The sequence below is a fragment of the Galendromus occidentalis genome, unplaced genomic scaffold, assembly GCF_000255335.2.
Source record: "Galendromus occidentalis unplaced genomic scaffold, Mocc_1.1 scf7180000077435, whole genome shotgun sequence".
NCBI classification, from domain to species: Eukaryota; Metazoa; Arthropoda; class Arachnida; order Mesostigmata; family Phytoseiidae; genus Galendromus; species Galendromus occidentalis.
Genome location: NW_003805423.1, coordinates 169,581 through 190,350, shown reverse-complemented (window position 1 = coordinate 190,350; position 20,770 = coordinate 169,581). Strand labels below are relative to the sequence as shown.

Here is a 20,770-nt window from a genome sequence, read left to right as displayed (position 1 = left end):
GCGATCGTCGAGAATCGAACGGCTTTCGAAACAGCCTAAGCTCGAGCTCTCTACTGATGCGGTTATAGCGAACGACGAGACTCGGCTTTTTCCGGTGATCCGACGGAATCATATATGGAGCAGTCTCGCGGCTTTTCTGGCGTCATCAACTTCGTGAGGATGCGAACCCTCAGAATATCAACTTTTCCGGGCCAGCCGATGATCGTAGCAAGGGAACTTACATCGAATTCGGACTCAAAGCATCGCTCCTTGTGATACGTTAGGCTATGTCAGCCGCTCGGTATCCAAGCGCTGTGGTCCATCCCACGCTTCGAGGGCCACAAGTCAGGTTGCCAAACACGGAGTGCAAGTCAAGCAGTTTTTGAGCTTGGGCTCCTTTTTCGGCTACACTCGGCTTGCTAGCTCCCAACTGTCTGCCTATCTAACGCCGACGGAGCCGACTGCCGAGGATGGGAACTCACTGGAGAATGTTGCAGCTGACTATACTTTCGAGTCTTTTACTGACTCCCTCGCTTGCTCACTCGCTCGGAGGGTCTCTCTCCGCAACATGCAGTTTTCCACATGCATAGCTCCGAAAGAATTCCGGAGAATAGAATGCATATGTACAAGCTTGGAGTGGTGCCAATAGACGAGTCGCGTCGGGAGGATATTGGATCAAGAAATCAGAGTAAAAAATTGAAAAATCGAATTCCCTCGACATACATAAGTTTTCGCAGCGAATTTCTCCGAAGGAACATCGGCACCGGGAGGAGCTGACACATGCCTTGATCTGCCACCTTGGTTGCCATCGCCGCGCTGTGACAGCCAGGGCAACTTGATGATCGAAGCGTGCCACTCGCCCTGGGTTTCGTGCTCATAAATGGCCGCTCTATACTTCGAATGGAGTTTTTCCGTCGGACTCGCCGCCGGGTCAATTTTTTTTGCGTGGCTCACCTCTCAAGGATGTTATATAGTTCGAGCGGACCACCTGGCAAACCTGACTACGATCCCGCTCCGGACCCTTCGTCCCAGCCGTCGCTTCAGCGCAAGCGCACAGCAGACCGAAATGACTTCCGCATGGGCTGAGACGTTTCCCTTCTCATAGCGCATCGCTCCGTTCCGGAGCAAACATTGAAAAGCAGAACAGAGCGAAAACCTACAACGATACAGGCTCAGGCCATGGGCGATAGGCAGGAAGAGTTTTGACCTCAAATCGGAAGGCGGAAACATTTTCGACCTTGGCCTCAAAAGCTCCACGGATGTTTCGGAGAGGAGCTCCCCCGACTCTGATTCGCAGGGGCTGGGATAAGCTCTTGTATCGGAAAGTTTATCCAGATGACGACAGCTTTCCGGCATCGAGCTTCTTCCACAACATTTTTCTTTTGTTCGTGCATTCAACAACGCGAGTTCCATTTCTGCAACTTCATTGACATACTATGTGCTATATATCTGGGCGATGATCTTATAATTAATATTGCTAGCCTAATAATATGCTAGCCGTGACGGCGCTTCGCGCCCAGCAGAGCTATCATGACACCATAGTGAAAACGTTCCACATTTGCTGATTCTCCTCAAACGATAACTGGGGAGACACGTAAATGTCTCGCGGAGAGTACACGTCTGAGCAGCCTGCAAATATATCTGCTTATACATATATCTCGACCTCTCTGGGATGATTGGGCATCGATTAGAGTTGAAAAATTTGGAGTCTGTTCGGGGAACGAAAGCGCCAAAAACTGCTTCGGTGATAGACAGACATTGCGATTTTCCTCTTTGAGGAGGAGGGGGATCATACGAGGCATAGGTAAATTGGCTCGTCGACCTGTCGTGTCAGCCCTTCCGGTCCCTCCCAAAGCCGTCTCTTCGTTTGTCGAGATGACTTGCAGGCAAGCTTGCAGCCCGTCGGGATGGTGGGCGACCAGTCAGCTCAGCTCTTCATCATACGGCTGACCCCACGGACGAGCAGCCTCTGGGGGAAGAGACAGGCGGACGGGACCGCCGGCAGGAAGAATCAGGGGGAAGCTTACCGATACAAAAGACTGACCCGCAGATGGCCACAGAGATATCGATGGCGATAAATCACAATGATATCTATATAGCCCCAAAAGCCGGATAGGGTTAAGCGGAGAACCGCGGCCGCATCGATGCAATATTCCCCCGGCATTGATCTCCGAGCCTTTTGAGCGGGATTGAACGGTAGCAGAAGGACATTTGCAGGACCAAGGATCCCGGAAAGAGGAAAAAAGACGAGCTCGTCGTTTCCCGCCGATCCGCCGCCCGGCTGAACTGGACTTATCCTATTCTCGATAGTCGATTCGATGATACGATGATTGTTGTCGATTACGAGCGATATATTGGGAGGAGCGAAGGGAAGGAGAGAGCGTATTGCATACATGCAGCTTGTGTTCCGCCGGTCCCCGGATTTTTTCGCGACCGCGGCCATGCCACTCAAACAGCTGCAACCGTAGCCGGTGAGATGGGCGCAACAGCTGCTACGGTAGGTAAGTTGGTCTCGGGGCTGCTGCCAGCACAAGTAGAGGCTGTCCCGCTGGCTTCTATCAGTCGGAAGAAGAATCCAGGACTCATTTCCATACTATGATTGGCTCCGTGCGAGCTCTCACCTTGCAAGCTGCGGCGGCAGGAACAGGCTCAGCGAAACCTCCATCAGGTGCTGCTTGTAACCGCCATGCCTTGATCAGGGAAAATATTATCTCTTACGGCAAACCCCTCATATACTCTAGAAAAAAATCTCTCAAAGTCTACCTTCGCAAGGGCGAACATCTCCTTCGGAGATGAAATCCCGACTGCCCAATGATAAGGGATGCGGCCTCGAGTCAGCCTGCGAGGGAATCATTGCTCCGTCTGAACGGAGAGGGCCTCTGAATCCCGAGCAAGGCTTTGAGTAGCTCCTTTCGTTTAGGCAATCCAGTAATTCATTCGAGCGACCTACCATCGGGCAATTAGAGCTTCAGGCGTGGGAACAAAGGGGCTCGGCAGCCGTACACGGACAAAGTGGGAAACTGACGCAAGCGAGCTCGTATTCGAGAGCAACTCCGAGCCCCTGCTCCGGGTTGGGTCGCAGTCAAAAGTAGAACTTTTTCTATCCTCGGACAAGCGATTGTTGCGGAGCTCTGGCAGGAACTGGTGAGGAGGTTCTCGCTCGTTGCTTTGAGTACGAAGCGATCGAACATTTCTCGCGCTTCAGCCTCGCCGGATTGAGCCTTTGAAGGGATAGAGTCCTATCGACGCCATATGGAACCCCAACGGAACTCCGACCCGCGATCAGGCACCTCACGAGACGCTTCTCTTCAGGGCAATAGAGGAAGGCTCTCCCGCTCCTTCGCACGTGAGAATCATCTGCGGCGACCGTGATGGGACATCCAGTAGCCCGAGCGGAGTTCCTCCGTTCGGATGTGCATCTGTCCAGGGGACTTGGACTTAGAGCTCCTTCGCGAATGCGATGATGGCTTTGGAGACGCGATGGCGTCCGCCACGCTCTTTGTGTCTCGTGGCAGGAGTAAGCGTCGCTCGTTTTCCCAAAGATGAATCCCGGTGATCGACGCTCCTTCGTCTGTCAGCAACCCGATCAGCTCCTGCTCCGATATATGTATCTCCGGGTCGGACGGAGGAGAGCGCCGACGAGAGGCAATGCCGGTCATGAGGGGGAATCGCGAAATTCCATCGTGGCTCCCTTCCATCCTTGATCGTCTTGCCACACTCATCCAAGATGAAGGTTATTCCTCTCTTCGCTAAGCTACAGAATCATGAGATTATCTGAAGGGCTCACAGGCTTTCGCTGAAGGCTCCCCGCGGGAGAGCATCCTCAATCACTTTTGCCGTGACCGCTACCACAAAGCATCATCCTCAACCGATCACAGTCGATCTCGGCACCGTTCCTCTCCGTACAAAGGATAAGATCCAACAGTTAGTCAATGCCCCAGAGAGATCTCTGTCTCAGTTTCGGAGACCCAATGGATCTCACTTTGCGACCAGCATCACTCCGCCAAATGACAGCCGCTGCTTCTCAACATGTTAGAACTGCTAGTTGAAGGTTCGTCGGGAGAGCTCGAGCTCTTCTTCGGCTCTTAGAGTTCGGTAGTTCTCGGAATCGCATGTAGCCAGGGGTTTTTCAGAGGGCGAATTCGGGAAACACCGAGTAATCTGAACGCTTCAGCTGCCGACGCGTTTTGGAGCAGCTCTCGCGGATTCGTTTCCTGCTAAGGCAGGAACAAAATCGTCCTCGAGCGTAAGAGGACGATCCAGGAAAAAACGATCCAGGCTTTTAGGTGAGCGTATGCGATACCGTGCCTCGGTGTGCTGACCAAGCTAGAACGAGCGGTTCGAGCGAAAACTGTTCTACGGAGATACATGTTCGACGACGGCGAGATCGAACGAGTGATGAGCCTCCGGCTCGGTCGATAATGCAGGCCGAAGATTTATTAACATTGCGATATAGAAAGGGTATAGCGGAATAAGGCATGATTTTCGGCCCAAGCGGGAATTTCAAATCTGTTGATACGCGATGATTCCCCTCCCTTAGTGAAGCATATCGACGCAATTGGTCAACCTCAATCGCCCCCTCATTCCTGAATATTCGTAGAACAAAAACTTGGCCTCTGTCGACGCTTAAAAATGACTCATCCTCTTCAAAATATTTTTGTGCGACAACGAGAAGAGATGGAGACCCCGGGTTGGTTTTGTTGGAAAGCTGAGGAAAAATGCTGAAAATTAGACATGGGCCTGAATGCCCAACACATTTTGTCTACGAGAGTTAAACAATTTTTCGCCCCTCTTGACCTGATTTTCGGACATTTTCCGCCCAAAAGCCTTCTGCACCACGGCGGAACTGCACCAAACGAATTTTTTTCTGAGCGTCATTCATCCGCGAGACGGATAGAAAAAGAAAATTCTTTGCATCTCTTGGTGCTCATAATTATTTTCGTGTTTTCGACCTTATCCCAAGGAAACCGGCTTCCTCAAAAGCTATGCCCACAGCATCGCATTCGACTCCCCCAATGAGGACACCTCTTTAACTTCCCCGCGTGCTTAGCGCTCTCGTGAGGCACACCCGCAACTGCATCAGATCGTCTTCGAAAAGTCTATTCCGAATTAGATGCTCCGGGCAGCATCGATTGTTCTTGGGGATGAAGAGTATTCGTTTCACGAATGCTTGCACCCTGACTTGAGTCGAGACGGTGGGGCGTACGGTCGTCGAACCGCATCCGAAACAACATCTCTGAGTGGAAACGACTCTTTGGAAGTCCATTTCGATCAGCTCCGCGGGCTCAGGTGTAGGAGAAGGTGTATCAAAGTCTGTGTCCATGAATACAGGCGAGTCGGATGAGTTATTGCTCGATTGACGGGACGTCGGGACCGCCACAAAATCCGACCGGCCGGCCCTTCCTCTTTCGCGGTACAAGCGCCTTCGACATGCTTCACAGAAAACACTTCCTAAGCTCACTCGAATCTCGGGAAACCCAGTCTGGAACCATAGTTGAAGAGCGCGCGATGTGATTCTTGTTCTGCGCTGCCCCTTCCTCGTCAGCCAGCACTTACAACCTTCGCATTGAACACTGGGCATCTTCTCGGAGGAGGAACCGACGGTCTGGTACAAGCGGGAAATTCGCAGGTTTAGCAGGATTGCACGCAAGATTTTCAACGTTGATCGAAGCTGCGAGTCTGCGACATCCGATCGCGAATCAATTTGGCGCACAGCCGGTTCGCCCGCTTCGTTGTTCGTCGTCAACTCATACGGAGCGCGCGCGCGGTCGAGAAAGCGTCTGCTGAAGACTAGAGAGGCGGCGGCGGGAATATATCTGAATGTTTACCATTGCGCAGGAGGGCGGTATCATCATGAGAATGACGCTAGAGCCAGAGCGCAAAGCACGCGGGGAAGTTAAAGAGGTGTCCTCATTGGGGGAGTCGAATGCGATGCTGTGGGCATAGCTTTTGAGGAAGCCGGTTTCCTTGGGATAAGGTCGAAAACACGAAAATAATTATGAGCACCAAGAGATGCAAAGAATTTTCTTTTTTATCCGTCTCGCGGATGAATGACGCTCAGAAAAAAACTCGTTTGGTGCAGTTCCGCCGTGGTGCAGAAGGCTTTTGGACGGAAAATATCCGAAAATCAGGTCAAGAGGGGCGAAAAATTGTTTGAATCTCGTAGACAAAATGTGTTGGGCTTTCGGGCCCATGTCTAATTTTCAGCATTTTTCCTCAGCTTTCCAACAAAACCAACCCGGGGTCTCCATCTCTTCTCGTTGTCGCACAAAAATATTTTGAAGAGGATGAGTCATTTTTAAGCGTCGACAGAGGCCAATTTTTTGTTCCGCGAATATTCAGGAATGAGGGGGCGATTGAGGTTGACCAATTGCGTCGATATGCTTCACTAAGGGAGGGGAATCATCGCGTATCAACAGATTTGAAATCCCCGCTTGGGCCGAAAATCATGCCTTATTCCGCTATACCCTTTAACACGATGCGCTCAATACTTCATCTGGCTCGCTTCCGCAGCCCCTCTCCGTTGTCAATCCGCGACAGCCGAACGGAAACAGCAACTGCAGTGGCAGCGGGCACACTGCGGTGAAAAAACACTGAGACCTGTTCTTGAGGTTGCTGAGAGAAAGGTCACGAATCGACGCTCGTGAAATACGAGTTGGATGAGGATTGTCCACCGCAATGGAAGTGTGTAGATATGTGCAAGGGCGCTGCAGAGCGATCATGGAGGAGCGGTGAGGCCGTTGTGGGTGGGCGCGATCAGGGAGGAAGTGAGAAAGGACGAGCGGAAGTGAGTGACCGGGGCAAGCCGTGCAGATGGATAATTAATGTTCTTTGTAACACAAACTCAGCTTAAGGAACTCCACCTCGGCGGGGAGTGGGCAAATTCATTAACTAGCGACGAAAAAAATATAGAAAGTAGTCCCCGCGCCGGGGCGGTAAGCATCTGAGACCGGACGGGCATAACGTTGCGGATAGGAGAAGAAAATCGGGGGACGAAACGAATCTGGATACCGACTCATAGTCGTCGAAAGAGACTTCCATGAATTCTATTTAGCTCTAGCCAACCACCAGCGAGGCAGACGGCGAGCTTGGGGGAAGGAATTCGTCCGCGGACGGCTACAGATACGATCCAAGGGCGCAAAGACTGTATAACGGTGGGAGTGAGGCTCCGGCGAATTCTGTGATCGGGACGAGGGTATACTCTGTTTCACGGAGCCAGTTTCAACTGAGCGGATCGCTTGTCGCTTAGCTACCGCGAACGCCACCAAGGGAGCTTTGACAAGACCCTTAGGAGGCGTAGCGGAGGAGCAGCGATCGAGAGCAGAGAGAAAAGAAATATCAGCCAGACAAGAGCAAGAAGCTGCTCATTCCACTTGGTCATCGTGGACTGTGCGCCAATTTACGAGACTTGGTACTTGATCCCTCGTCGCAAGACTTCGATGTCCGGCTGATTACGATGACAACGACGGCGACTACCACAACCGCGTCGGGTTTGTCGAACGGGGCTGAGCTTCTTTCGCGACAGCGCTGCATATTCTCCTTTGCTCTCGATAGTCTCATCTAGCTCGTCGAAATGATTTCCTTTCGAACAAAAATTTGAGTTCTGAGAATGACGCTGCCTGGTATCGCGAAGCCATCGGGGATCTTCGAACCTCATGGATTACTAAGGGAGCAAATCGATGGATCTCTCTCGGTGATATCCACTCAAATTTCGGCGCCTAAGATTCAATGAATGATACTGGTCACTCTCAATGCAATGCCCCGGGCTCGGCGATGCCGATTCACGAATTTACTGCATTCATCAGGGTGTCTGAGGAACGAATTGAAGGCTTCCGGACGACGAGAGAGCTTGGGAGCAGCGATTTGAAAGCGTCGAAAAGAAGAATGTCACAACATCAAATAAACATCCTTCATGGGGAACAGATGTTTCCTCGCGTCGCAGATGTCGCAGATAACGAATGGAACTCCTCTGTCTCGAGTGCTCCCACTCTTGGTGAGCCTACTTTCTCGAGAGTAAGTCGTTTTACAATACCTTGAGCGTCCGACGACATTCGGATGAATTCCGTTGTGGATCGGCCTCTCTCAGGGAGAGGGGGGGGGGGCATTCCGCGGGCTTCGATGCAGGAGTTTCATGAATCGAGAACAGGAATAGAAACTCTCAAGAAGAAATAGAAAGCATTCATTGGTCGATTGCTGGCCAGCTTCGTCGTTTCTGTATCAACGAATGAGGCTTCTCTCGATGAGATTCGCCGCGTCGTCGGTAGATGATGCGAATCAAATTTTCCGTCTCGCTACGTCGTTGCATTGGCCTCGTGTTCGCCGCGGCTTGTCTTCTGCAGCACTATCGGCTTTTGGATCATCGTACCGTGTACCGGAGACAATGGCTCGAGCTGTCAAAAAGAATTTCTGTGTACAGTGCTTACAGCAAGCTCGAGTCGACGGTTATTCTGGCCGCGATAGAGCCTCCGGGGCATTTCGACAACATCGTGTGTTTCCACGAGACGCCCTCGCTGCGACACATCACATTCACCACCACGCATTCGATGAAGGACACCGAAACATCGAACCTTGCCATCGTCATCTGCCCTCTGACGATCCCACCTGGCGAGCACGTGGGTTTGAGGGTTGTCGGAAGCGAGACTTGGTCGAGGCTGCATGTCGAATCAGTCAGGCCCATCAGGCCCCCGAGTCATCCCCTGGTGACAACCTGTTTATTGACAAGGTCCTGGCTATCGAGAACTTTGCGGGATTTCCATTGCGACGCTGACAGCGCTCTCAGATGGACAAACCCTCTCTTCGGGGCCGGAGTCGATTGTTTCTACAGGTCGGTGAATGGTGGAATAAAACCGAAGGGCGGAAATACTTTCACCATATCAATCTGGTTGTTTCGTTGCAGGATGCAAATTCAAACCGAATGGATCCTGTCCACGTACAGAGCTACAGACGTGTTTGATCCTAAAGCGGATCTACTGGAGAAATTATCAAAGAACAGAATCCACGTGTTGCGTGCCTGTGGTTCCACGTACGCAGTGCTGTTCCACCGGAGTGTTCTAATGCCTGACCGTAAGATCGTGGGCCGGAACCTCTTGGTACTCAATGAAACAGAAAGTTGCTGACCATCCCTTGCGCGCATTCATTCTTCCTTGACTTCGTCCGGTATATTTAATGGGATGTGTCGGAGGAGGGTTCTGACAAGGGCAATCCTCCACCTCATTCGCTGAACTTGTTTGTGACTGATTTCTCTTCGCGCGGATGGGAATAATGTTCAGGTTTCTCGGTTCCGGGCTCTCCGAGCGCTCTATGTGTATCTGGATAGCTTGTTTATGGTTGCCGGGCGAAGATAAGCATACGATTCGACATCTCGATGCCGTCGGTTCGAGATTCTTTCGGAGTGGCAAGCTTTTCAGAAATTGTTCTCCTGGCGGCAATCTCGCGATAGCCTGTTTGGAACACCGCGACGCCAACAGCGGCCGCAGGGGAGCGAGTGTGAGGGGAACAAGTACGAGCCCAACCTCTGGGACAACGGAGACGACGACAGAGAGGAGGACGTTTGGACCGGAAAAAGAAGTCCCACCGCTTTGTTTCGACTCGACTGGGTTTGTTGCGTGTCTCGGATGTTTTCGGGGCCGGAATCGAGTCCCGGGCAGGGTCGATTGTACTCATACATCTGTCTTCCGGTCTAGAAGAAAGATTTGTGTTTGTTCTTGGAGTAATCAAGCGGCTTCGCTCACAACGGTCTGAATCCACGAACTAACTAAACAAGCACCGTCGATGGAGTAAACGTTCAATGGGTTCCAATGTGGGGGATGGCGCCACTGGCGTTGGTTGTGCTAGCTGGGCTAACGAAGTAATCAACGCTATTTGGATGTTAGTTGGGAACGGGTGAAGGAGGGAACAGGGTTCAGGGCAAGGGTTCGGCCGCAGGAGCCGGAGCTCGCCGAAAGGGGCAAGGGCGTCCGGTGCCTGAGGTCAAGTAGGCTTCCGAGAAGGAGTACTATCGACGGCCGACCGCTCGGATCAGTCAGATGCGCTGGACGTGGGTCTGTCGGAGATGGAGGAGTGTGTGAAAACGACGACAGGGGACGCAAGATAAAAATACAATATTTGGAAGAATCTGCCGGGAGGGTCCGGACGTTCGGCGGGATGCCGACCACGTCCGAGCTATATTATTATCATCAGCCACGACGGCGATTGCAGCTGGCAGCACCTCTTTCGTCCCAGTTTTTCGTCGCGGCCGCTGAAGCAGCACCAGCTCAAGTCGAGTACCTGCCTATCTCTCACTTCATGGCGGTCCTACCAGTGGGCATGCCGTCCATGCGGGAGCTCTATCCCGGTGTGTCTTTTCACGTTCCCTCTGACGTCCTGGGGGACGGCGGCACACAGACAAACGACGGACAGACAGACTGACAAACGTGGGCAGCTTTGGGCATCGAGTTGACGGCGGCGGCGACGGCGACGACGACAACGGGCATGGTCGGAGAGCGAGCGGGACTTCTGGTGCCTCGACGAGACGCTTTTTCGTATTCCGGCTGTCGATCTCTTCAGAGTCGTCGACGGTATGAGCCAGTTTGGGAAAAAAAAGTGGACGACGACGATGGCGTTCACAATGGCGTCAACGACAGTAGCGACAGAAGCACCTCAGTTCCAGTGCTGATGATTCGACCGAGTCGGCCGTCGGTGCTAAAGTTCCCCGCTGCCCCACAAGGTAACGATCATGACGGCGGGAGACGACGCGACGTAGTAATGATGATGATGGCAAGACAACGACCTTGGCATTCGGTCAACGGCGTACCAAAGTCACCAGGGACAATTTGAGGCGGCAGCGTCGAGCTTAGATTATTATAGTTATTATTTTCATTACTATCATCATCATCATCACACGAGAGGGGTTTTTGCTTATCGTTGGCAATTTGTTGTTCAGCGCGCCGCCGTCAGCGGTGGGTCGTCGGCAACCGCTGGAGTTCCTTATCTCGGCGTGAGATTCTGATGGCGACCGAGTATTCCAACCACGGAGCTCACATGGCAGGCAAGGAGGCAGTCAGACAGCCAGTCCGCCGTCCCGCCGGCCGCCTAGTCCGCCAGGGCGCCAGCCAGGATTGCCACCAGGAGGGCAAAGAAGAGCGTTCTTTTACTTTTCCCTATCTTCTTATTTCTGCCCTGCTTCAATTGACTGTACGTGTCAGATCTCTTCAAAGAGAAACGGCTTGCGCGCTGACTGGCGAGCTCAGCATGACTAAGGTAAGTCGAGTGCGTCGAAAGAGACGAGGTGCTCGGAAAGCAGAAGATGGAAGATGGTCGACAACGACGACTCACAGCGTTCTCGTCTCCCTCGTGGAGTCGAGTTTCTCAGGAACGCAACAAGATATATCCCTAAGAAAAAAATAACCATCTTCGCTTACTGTTGGCGGCTTATCGAGCGGCCGGCCACCTTCGGTAGATGGGGTTCTGTCACGACAGCGAGCGTTTGACCACTCTCAGCGATCGGGAACCTCAGAGTGAGACCTTTCGAGGCCACTACGAGAATCGATGTCTCAAATATCCACCTGGGGCCATCTAGAGCCGGGCATACATGCTTGCGTACGGCTCGGCAGCCTCCTCCGAAAACCTCCGGGATGGTCTCCTGATTTAAAATCGAGAAATGATTCCGAGTATTCTGAAGCTCGGGAGAACAGAGTGGGGCTCGGTAGAGCTAGGATCCCGGAGCGATTCAATCTCTTTCCTCCGAGTGGCGTAGCCTAATTTTCCCGAGAATTCGTTGTCGGCTCCACGATTACGTCGTGGACTTCGGCGCAATCACCGAGACAGCAGTTTAGGGCGACCGCTCTCCATCCGTTTCGCTTCTTCAATCGAGAGCTGTCATCGCACTGAGCCCTGGAAGCACAAGGGGAATCAGTTCACTCACCAGCATGCGTCTCTGAGGTCAGCGGGATCGGATTGGTTGAATTTTCTCTCCTTTCCCGAGTCATCCTTCCTATCAAATCGTCCTTGGAAAGTGTTGCTGCAGAGCTCTGTATCCTGGATCGCTTTCGCGATGAAGCATTCCGCATCTGCGACGCCGACAAGCTCCGAGAGCAGCGACACTGAAAATCAGACAGCATCAATGTCAGTCTCGTCGTTGAGATTGGTCAGGAACACGTTCGGACCGACAAAGCTCAGCAATCGTAAAGTAAGAGAAGGGAATTATAGTGGAGACTAGCGCAGCCCGGCGCGCGTTGCTGCGCCGGTACGAGTGAGGGAGGAACCTACAATGAACCACTCCATGAAGTTTCTTATGAAAACTAACCCTTCGTTAATTTATTTGTTAATCGAGAGAGCGGCAAATTCACTCGAGTGTCCTTCTCTATCCCACCAGTCAGCAAGTTCTTGTTCCTCTCTCGTCAAATCCGATTCACAATGCTTCAAGATTGATGCCGATGAGGTGGACAGTAATTTTTTCCGTTATACTCTTTTACTGCCGCCGCTCTAATGTTTATCACATGGCCTTCCTTTCCGTCGAGAGTTCTTATTGATTCGCCCACAATCCAAGGGAGACAGTTCTCATTGAGTCGTCTACCAGTAGCACGTTTTGTTTTTCTCTCATTTGTCCATCTCTACACGCAAGCATCTGAGGAATCATCACATCGTAAACAGTAGCGATCAGGTCCACCGATTTGTTGTTTTCGATGTCCAGTATCTCTGATATCTTGATTAGCGACTGAGGTTTTTTCGGAAGGAAGTCTCCTTCAATTTTCTTGATTCTCGTGATCTAGAAAGTCAATAAATAAGACGATCTGTCATATGACGGACAGGATTTGATGTCGATCCAAATTGGAGACTTATTCACCTTTGATAATTGAATCTCGCAGCTATGACTTGTGGTCGAGTATTGAGGATGACTTGGCTTCGGCCTGAATCCTGATATCTCGTAGCATGATCCGATCGAGATCGTCGGGAACAAAACTTCAGCGAGTTCGCCAGATACAATACAGCTGATTTCACCGCTGTTGTCTGTGAGATTGAAGGTGAATAACTTTCCCTCGGCGTCCGCTTTTTTCCACTCTCGTAAAGGCGATTTTGAGATGACACGGCCTTCGATGCGACCTCCAACAGTCTCAACATTGATTTCACTCAGAAGCTTCACTTTTTTCTTATCTTGAGGCTCATCTCTGCTCGTAGACGCTGTTCGGGTATGCGAAGGATGACAGGATATTGATGAGATGAATGAGATGAATTTGATATCATGATGTGGAATGTACTCAACGTCTGCTCCTTTTTCGTGGTTGAAGCGGCTTCGAGTGGTCCGATAGCGATTTACCTTGCGTTTGATTCGAAGCCATTCTACTCGTTTTCGTTGTAGAATGTCAATGACATGAGATGTGATAACTCGACTTTTATACTTGTTACTGACGAGAAAAGTTGTCCGTCTTTCATGCATGGGGATTTACTGTTGATCGCACCGCAAGGACCATGGATCATGTTCCTAGTTACTATTTCGAATAGAACAGGATCAAGATCACGGTCCGGAATTTCCGCTGATATTACTCGATCTATCATATCTGGAGTGATTTTGTGAATCAACCAGATCAGGATATGCGCGTGAGGCAATCCTCTCTTCTGCCACTCAATCGAATACATCCAGCATCTCGTCTCCCCAAACACGAAATGCTTGACGATGAAATCCATTAAGGATTTCAATTTCTGCTTGAAAACACGCGCGATTATATCATGTCGATCCGCAGCCGTTTGTCCCTGCAGCAAATTTGCCTTGATTTCTTCCCAAGCAGGATTGCATGTGATCGTGATGAACAAATCAGGGCGACCATACACACGAACGTATGTCATCGCATCCTGCGCGTATTCATGCATATGGCGAGGACTTCCCGTGAAAGTCGCCGGAAGAATGACTGGGCATCCGAGTTGATTGGGGTTCACACTCCCGTCAGAAACTACCGCATCACGAAGATGGACGTACTCTTCAGATCGTAACTTAGTCTGATTCAACCGAATGAATAGTAGGCGTTCGCTTTCAATCTTGGCATACATATCAACAACATATTGATGAAATAATTGCCTACACTTCAATATATGATTGTCCTCGTTCTGACGAATCATCAATCGATATGAATAGTAATTCATAGCACTGACCTTCTTGTCAGACTCATCACCCGTCACCGCGTTTCTCATTTTGATGTTAAAGTGATATCCATCATCCCCTTGCCAAAATATGATCGGGTACTGTAAAGCGTCGTAGGAACGATGTGTTTCAGAGACTCTTTGGAGGTCACCATTCCTGCGATGAAGAATTATGTCACGGGACTTAAATTCCTCTCCAGCTATCACGATTGCTACTTCATTGATTGTGGGAGCATTGTATCGCTTTTCGTGTTCCCCCGCCGGCGTCTTGTCCGCTCTTATGACAACCACATAATCATCAGCTGGCATGCGTTCCAGAGCGATCGTGAACAGCTTCACCATCCTGTTGTACTGATGGAAGAGCTTTTGTAAAGAACCAACGATTTCCCTATCTGTACCAGAATGGATACTGCATCGTCGATCGACCTGTTCCTCGGCGTTTCCCATAAAATAAATTTGGAGAAACTCATGATCGGCATCCAGCAATGGCAAAAGAGACCCATGACGATGATACACCTGACCTTGGATTTTGAAGGTCGGCATGTAGAACCCACGTATGATTTCAGTCGCACCAAATGATGTCATTTGAAAACATGAATTGTACATGCGAATATTGGCTAAAAATGCTGCGATTTCTTCGTTTGTCCGCTCATCAGAGTTGACAACGGCTCAGGTGGTGGGTGTAAATCGAGTAGTTTGACCTTGCCCCCGGCACAGCACATTCCTGGACTTTCGTTTGCGAATTTCAATGCACGACAAAACTTACATACGCTTGTCATCTCACCGATTTCAAGGCCAGCATATGTGATATAATCATGAAAAGGATCATACTCAAATGCTGCGCAATTCAATTCCTGCCGTGCCTGCTCTCTAGAACGACGACTCCGCAGCCTTTTCTGTAGCAATCTAGCCGACCTCTCATCCTCAGTTTCACCGGAGCGCACATGTGAAGAGCGCAGTCGGTTTTGTTCTAGTCTCACCATACTTTGTTCTGGCGATTCCAGAGACCGAGAAAGAGAGTGATGGATACGATCACTTTCCATCCTAGAGTTTCGCCGATCCTCAGTTTCATTCAACCGTGCTATCGAATGCCTCCGTCTATCCTGTTCTAATCGCATCTTTTTCTGATGATCCGATTCAGAAGCTATTGATAATTTGCGTTTCGTAGCTCGTCGACTCAAGCGTCCCAGTGAACTCCGTTTGGGAGGCATACTCTCGCTCCTCACGACCGACGACAACAAACTCGACTTCGTTATCGTCCCCACAAAATGGGAATCGTTGCTATCATGATCAAAAATACTGAACATCGTTATCGTCAGAGGTGTCAGGGCAATATTATCAGAAAAGAGGAAATAATGACAATCGCTCCATCCTAATGAAACCTGATGTGCTAAAGACCTTCCCCAATGCGACACGCCCTTAATCCCAGCGAATCAGACCTATCGTACGCGTCGTATGGGAGTGTATGCGACCATGACAGACATACACACATTTGTTTTTATATGTTTAGAAGATTCTTCTTCGACTCCTTTCAAAAATCGCGCGAGCCTCACGGATTCAGGGTTCGTTATCGCTTAGTGGGAGGGGGAGGTGACCTGATGTGTATGAGTTAAACTGGCGTTCGGATTGTTGCCTCTGAAAGATTGAAAACCGCGAGCAGACGACCGGCCGACCGTCCGACTAGCTCGCAAACCCTGTTCGCCCGCCCGCCCATCAAGCAAGCTTGGTTGTCAACAGCGGCGGCGGGAGCAAGATGACGTCCACAAGATGTCGAATCCTTTTTGCTACTCAGTGAGTGACTGAGTGAATGAACGGAGCAAGAAGCGACGCGGCGACGGCGGCAGGGATGGATGTTGCTCTTGAACAGAGCTCCCATTGACGTCAAGCCAAGACAGATTGTGCGCGACTATTCCTTGAGGCGGCCGCGGCGGCCGTCGACGTCGTCGTCAGCCAACCCACCCACACGTCCACCAAGCAACCCGCTTCGGAGCTAGCAAGGAGTCAAGCGAACAACATGCCGCATTTTCAGCCAACTGAGGTCGACTGCGACCCGAATCCCCATCGTTTCCCGGTGCGTACGTTGCGTAGCGTCGAGGGTAAATGAGTAAACAAGCGATTGCTCTGACTCCGCTGAGATTTTTTGTCGGTCTTTCATTATTAATCATTTTTTGCCCCAGTGTCGGTTGTTCACTCGCTTAATTCCCCGTTCTCCGCGATCAGATTTCCTACGGATAGATCGATGTGAGGCTCTCGGGAGGGATTCTTTGTTCGTATCACCCGCTCGAGGGCTCTCAGCGCGGAGCCGGCTCCATTTGGACCAGAAGATTGACATCGTTCCTATTCCTTTACTCGCTCGCCAAAGTCCAGTTGCGGTCGTCCTGTCACGAGATACGCTCACTTGGTCAGACAATATTCCATTCTGTTCCGAAAGCTCCAGCTTCGGTCCCGACCAGATCAACGTAGATCTACGGCGAGCGCCGGTGAGAATGGAGTCTCCATTCGGAATCCATGATAGGCGACTGCACTTGCTCGGTCTCATTCCGATGGGACGCCGCAAGGGAAGATCTTCGCCTCTTTGTTGTGGGGTCGTTTCTGCGAAGACCGAATTCACCGTCATCGCTTGCGAGCAGTACAAGATGAAAGTTTGCAGGAACGAAGAAAGTGAAACGGAAATGTCCTGGCCACCTTGCTCAAAGTCATCTAAGCACGGTCGCGTGCTTCGAGTCCGCAGCCGGAATGAAGTCAGCAGCGCAAGCAACGTTCCGGGTCTCAGGACCCCGACATGTACCTCGTAGCGATGCGCTACCGCACGGAGGCATGCCAACCCGCCGACCGTTATACCGTTATCGTTCATCATGCCCTCACGCTCTTCGGCATTGCAGCCGTAGAGGTTGCTGGCTCGGGCGGTTGCCTCTTTCGTTTTCTCACGGGGGCCCGCTCGGCCGCGGTCTTTAAGGACGTCCTTGCCCTCCCGGATGGGCCAGGAGAAATTCCGGAAGGAAGTTGTACAGGAGGATGAAGGGAAGGTGCGCAAGCGGAGCGAGAAAACGCCAATCGTCCGACCGGGGCCCCAACCGAACTACACGCGTACCTTGCCAGGAACGACCCACCGACAGACTTATGAAGTTGAGGCCAACGAACTGAGTCTGACAAGAACTGCGAGGCCGGAATCTTGATGTTCCGCTCGTCTAATCGACCACCGTTTTGAGAGGGTACGAAAATCGAGCTGGCGCCATTGAATGCGAATTCACGGGTAGTAACACTAGTCTGGAACTGTATGGCAGGTCGGATCCGCCCGAGGGGACGGATTTCGCGTGAAATACTTTTCGCTTCATGATGTCCATGCTCTCGACAGCCGGGTGGCTTCAGAGACAGCAAATTCAGACTGTTATTGAAGGGACAGCTGCTCTCATCCCGAATGAAACTTATTTCGTACAAGTACGTCGATGGTCGGGTCTTCGGTTTCCGTGCCGAATTCGCCGCACGCGAGAGACCGGCCGGCGAGACGTCGTGCAGGCGAAGGAACAACAACGGTGTGTCGCAGATTTAGCAACGGGCCGGGCAGAGCGCTTGCAAGTTGGTGGAGCCTGAGTCTTCATGCGACGGAGCTCTCGCAGGCAACTCACGAATACGTCTGTCTTTTTTTCGGCTCAGTTTCGACAACAACACATCCAGACAGCGGAATTTCCGTTCGCGTTCCAGTCGCGACGATTACCCCGATGTTTGCCTCCTTCCTCACTCGGTGAGAATTCCCACTCTCAGCCGGTACGGGCACGTTCATTCGGGGGAAGACGTTGCTTCGCACATCTCCCCCAGAACTATTCAAACTCAATCGGAATATTGAACGTCGACGACAACAACAACAGCAGGGCAGATGCTGCCGGCAGAGGAGCCCATCGTCGGTGTCGTTAGTCCGTGAACGGGTGGCGCTCCGGAGCAGCCGAAGGCGGAAAACGCTGTGTTCTCAAGCGCCGCCGTCGGTGCGAATGCGCACACACTCCGAGGCATGATTCGGTGAGGAGAATATTGCAGTGATAGAAGTCGTTAGCTCTGTGTAAGCGCGGGCTTTGAGCACTTCTCCCCGGCAGATGTATCCTCGGGCAAAAAGCAGGAGAGGACCTCGGAGAGTCTGACGGAGCGCCGGCAGCAGTGGCGGCGCAGAGGCAGCCGGAGCGACCAGGAAGAGATGAGGAGGAAAACAAGAACGAACGCCATGAGGACCGGGGAGCCCCTCATCACGTCCCTCCCATACAAAAAATCCAAATAATTTATTCACCTAATTAGTGAGATTATTATTCGCTGTACATTTTTACTTGCAGTCCGGCAGATCAAGCCATGGATCACGGCCAACAATTTTGTGTATTCATCAATTCATTCATCAATTCGATTGAATAGCGTACGGGTATCCAACATTCGCCTCGACCTCGGAGCCTAGGATGGGAGAGGGGACGCTGCTGGCGTAAGATTCCCTGGGCTATGGGGGGAACATCATTTTATCTCCGTCGGAACGCCCCCGGGAACGATGGCGAGCCAACTTGCAACGATGCATAGAACTCGCGATTCGGGAAATGGGGTCTTCGCAGGAATAACAAGGCTCGCCAACGACCACCGCGCCGGGAGTAGCTTCGCCAACTCCGAAAATCGGATTTGCGAAAAAATCCGAAGAAGCCAACATTGACTCATCGGTTTCCGTGAATGACGGCTGCCGGGGGTAGCTCGCAAGGAGGTGTCCATAAGTTTCCGTGGCCTGCATCAATGGAATTGAACGTCTCCAAGCGCTGTCGGAAGCGGAACGGCGGCGACCTGGATCAGCCGACTGGTATTCCAGGCGGAGCCTGGTGGGGCGGCGCGATCTCGTGAGAAGTCGGTCACGCTCTGAGCCTTGAACTTTGAGCATCGTAGGCTTTCGCTGACTTTCAATGAAAGGAGCTCGGAAGGAGACAATCGTGGAGCAAATCATCTCAACCGAGTCCAAGGATCGACAAAGAGACCTTGGGTAATCTAATACGGGCCCCAATGGCGGAATGCCGCCCCGGATACACTTCTATCACACAAGGATGGGTTTTTGTATGATTCTGTGCCGAAAATTCGTTCATGGCGCGCGAGAGATCCGAGGAAGTCGGGCCGGTAGCTGTGCGCCTCAATCTGTCTGTCCGTCGGTCGGGAACAAGAAGGAGATGAAGTGCGAGAAGAAGGGAAGGAGACATGGCAATGACTTATGACGGAAGTTGAGTCCATCTCGGCCGGGAAGAATGCTTGCGTGGTGTCGTACAGCAGCGGGTCTGTTCGGCGGAAGCGAGTGGCTGGCGGTGGTAGATGATGGAGAGAAACAGAGAGACCAAGCTTAGGTGGACCCATCGGAAGACGGTCGTCCTTGGGCCAAACAAAGGCCACCAGGAGGCCAGGGAAGGATTCGATTGCGGATATCGACGAGAGGTGCGTTTCAAGCCGGTCTCGTTTGATGAGAGGAGGCCTTTCTTTCGTTCGATTTCGTTGCCGAATCAAAAGATACCTCCGACTGATTCCGCAAGTTCACTTCTTTGAGGAATCCGATATCCACTTGACTAGCTCAAATAGATCACCGCCACGCAGCCACTCAGCTGACATGTCTCAGGCAAGTGTCGGGACTTTGACTTCATTCAATCACTCATCCCGATCGTTGGATGAACCGAATTTGTGCTGCTCGGAGATCCGCAGCGCTCACCGATCTCGAACAGGACGGGCAGCGAGGGAGGCTAGCGGACCGAGAAGGGACCCGGGAGGCAGTGAGCTCACAGCTGGCAGACTGAAGAATTTACTGATAGTCTCTCTAATTCGACCTTGTCAACCTGGACCTTTTTCCGTGTGCTTTGTCGTCGCTTCGTCGTGTCTATTTGTCTTCCCCCTCTTCGTGTTTCCTTCTCTTACGACAGGCTTCCTTCCAGAGCAATCTTAACTGACTGCCAAGAAAATCCGTAGTGGATCACAAGACCCGTCCCATTCTCTGGGATTCCGTTTATTCTGTTAGCGTCGCCCTTCTTGTTGTCCAAGCGTCCCGCGGAATATAAACTCGTTTACTGCTAAATAGAATTCCAGGGTCACTCAGATGGATAGGAAGAAGGACTGCCTCTTCGACATTATGTCTCACTGAACGATGTCTAACCCGAGGTCTTGAGCTGATTTCCGAAATTCGCATCCTGAAGACACTCCGGAAAAAATACGCGGTCCGCTCTATTCACCGAATGATCAGTCAATCAATCCATCAATCAATCAATCAATCATTCATTCATTCGACCGGTACCATTAGCTCGCGGTCGCCGTCTTTTGCGCTCCGCCATTGCGATCCTCTCTCAGGATCTCGACGTCGTCGCCGGGTCGAGGAACAGACGCCTTTAATAATGAAAACAAATAGGAAAGCCTCCCAGGGATCGTTAGCCTCTCAACCCGAGCTTGAATCCCTCTAAGCATTGGGAAATCACATTCGTTCCCTTCCCTCTCCAGCCGGAAGACCGACGGTGAAACTTGCTTCTGTCGGAGTAGGCGTCCGGCGCGAATTCCCTTTGAGTAGGAGGGACAGAAGTTCTAATTTCGAGGTTGAAGCCCTACTGTGAAGACTAGTTTCGGTCATTTGTTCCGTACACGCGTGAGTACGGTCCCGACATGACGATTTAGGGTGGAACCGAGCAGCCCCTCGCCGGAT

At 51.5% G+C, this 20,770-nt stretch overlaps 1 pseudogene; it reads right to left on the bottom strand.

The window, feature by feature from the left end:
• Window positions 1–13,296: 13,296 nt before the first annotated feature.
• LOC114828207 (uncharacterized) lies at window positions 13,297–14,870 on the bottom strand (annotated as a pseudogene).
• Window positions 14,871–20,770: the final 5,900 nt, after the last annotated feature.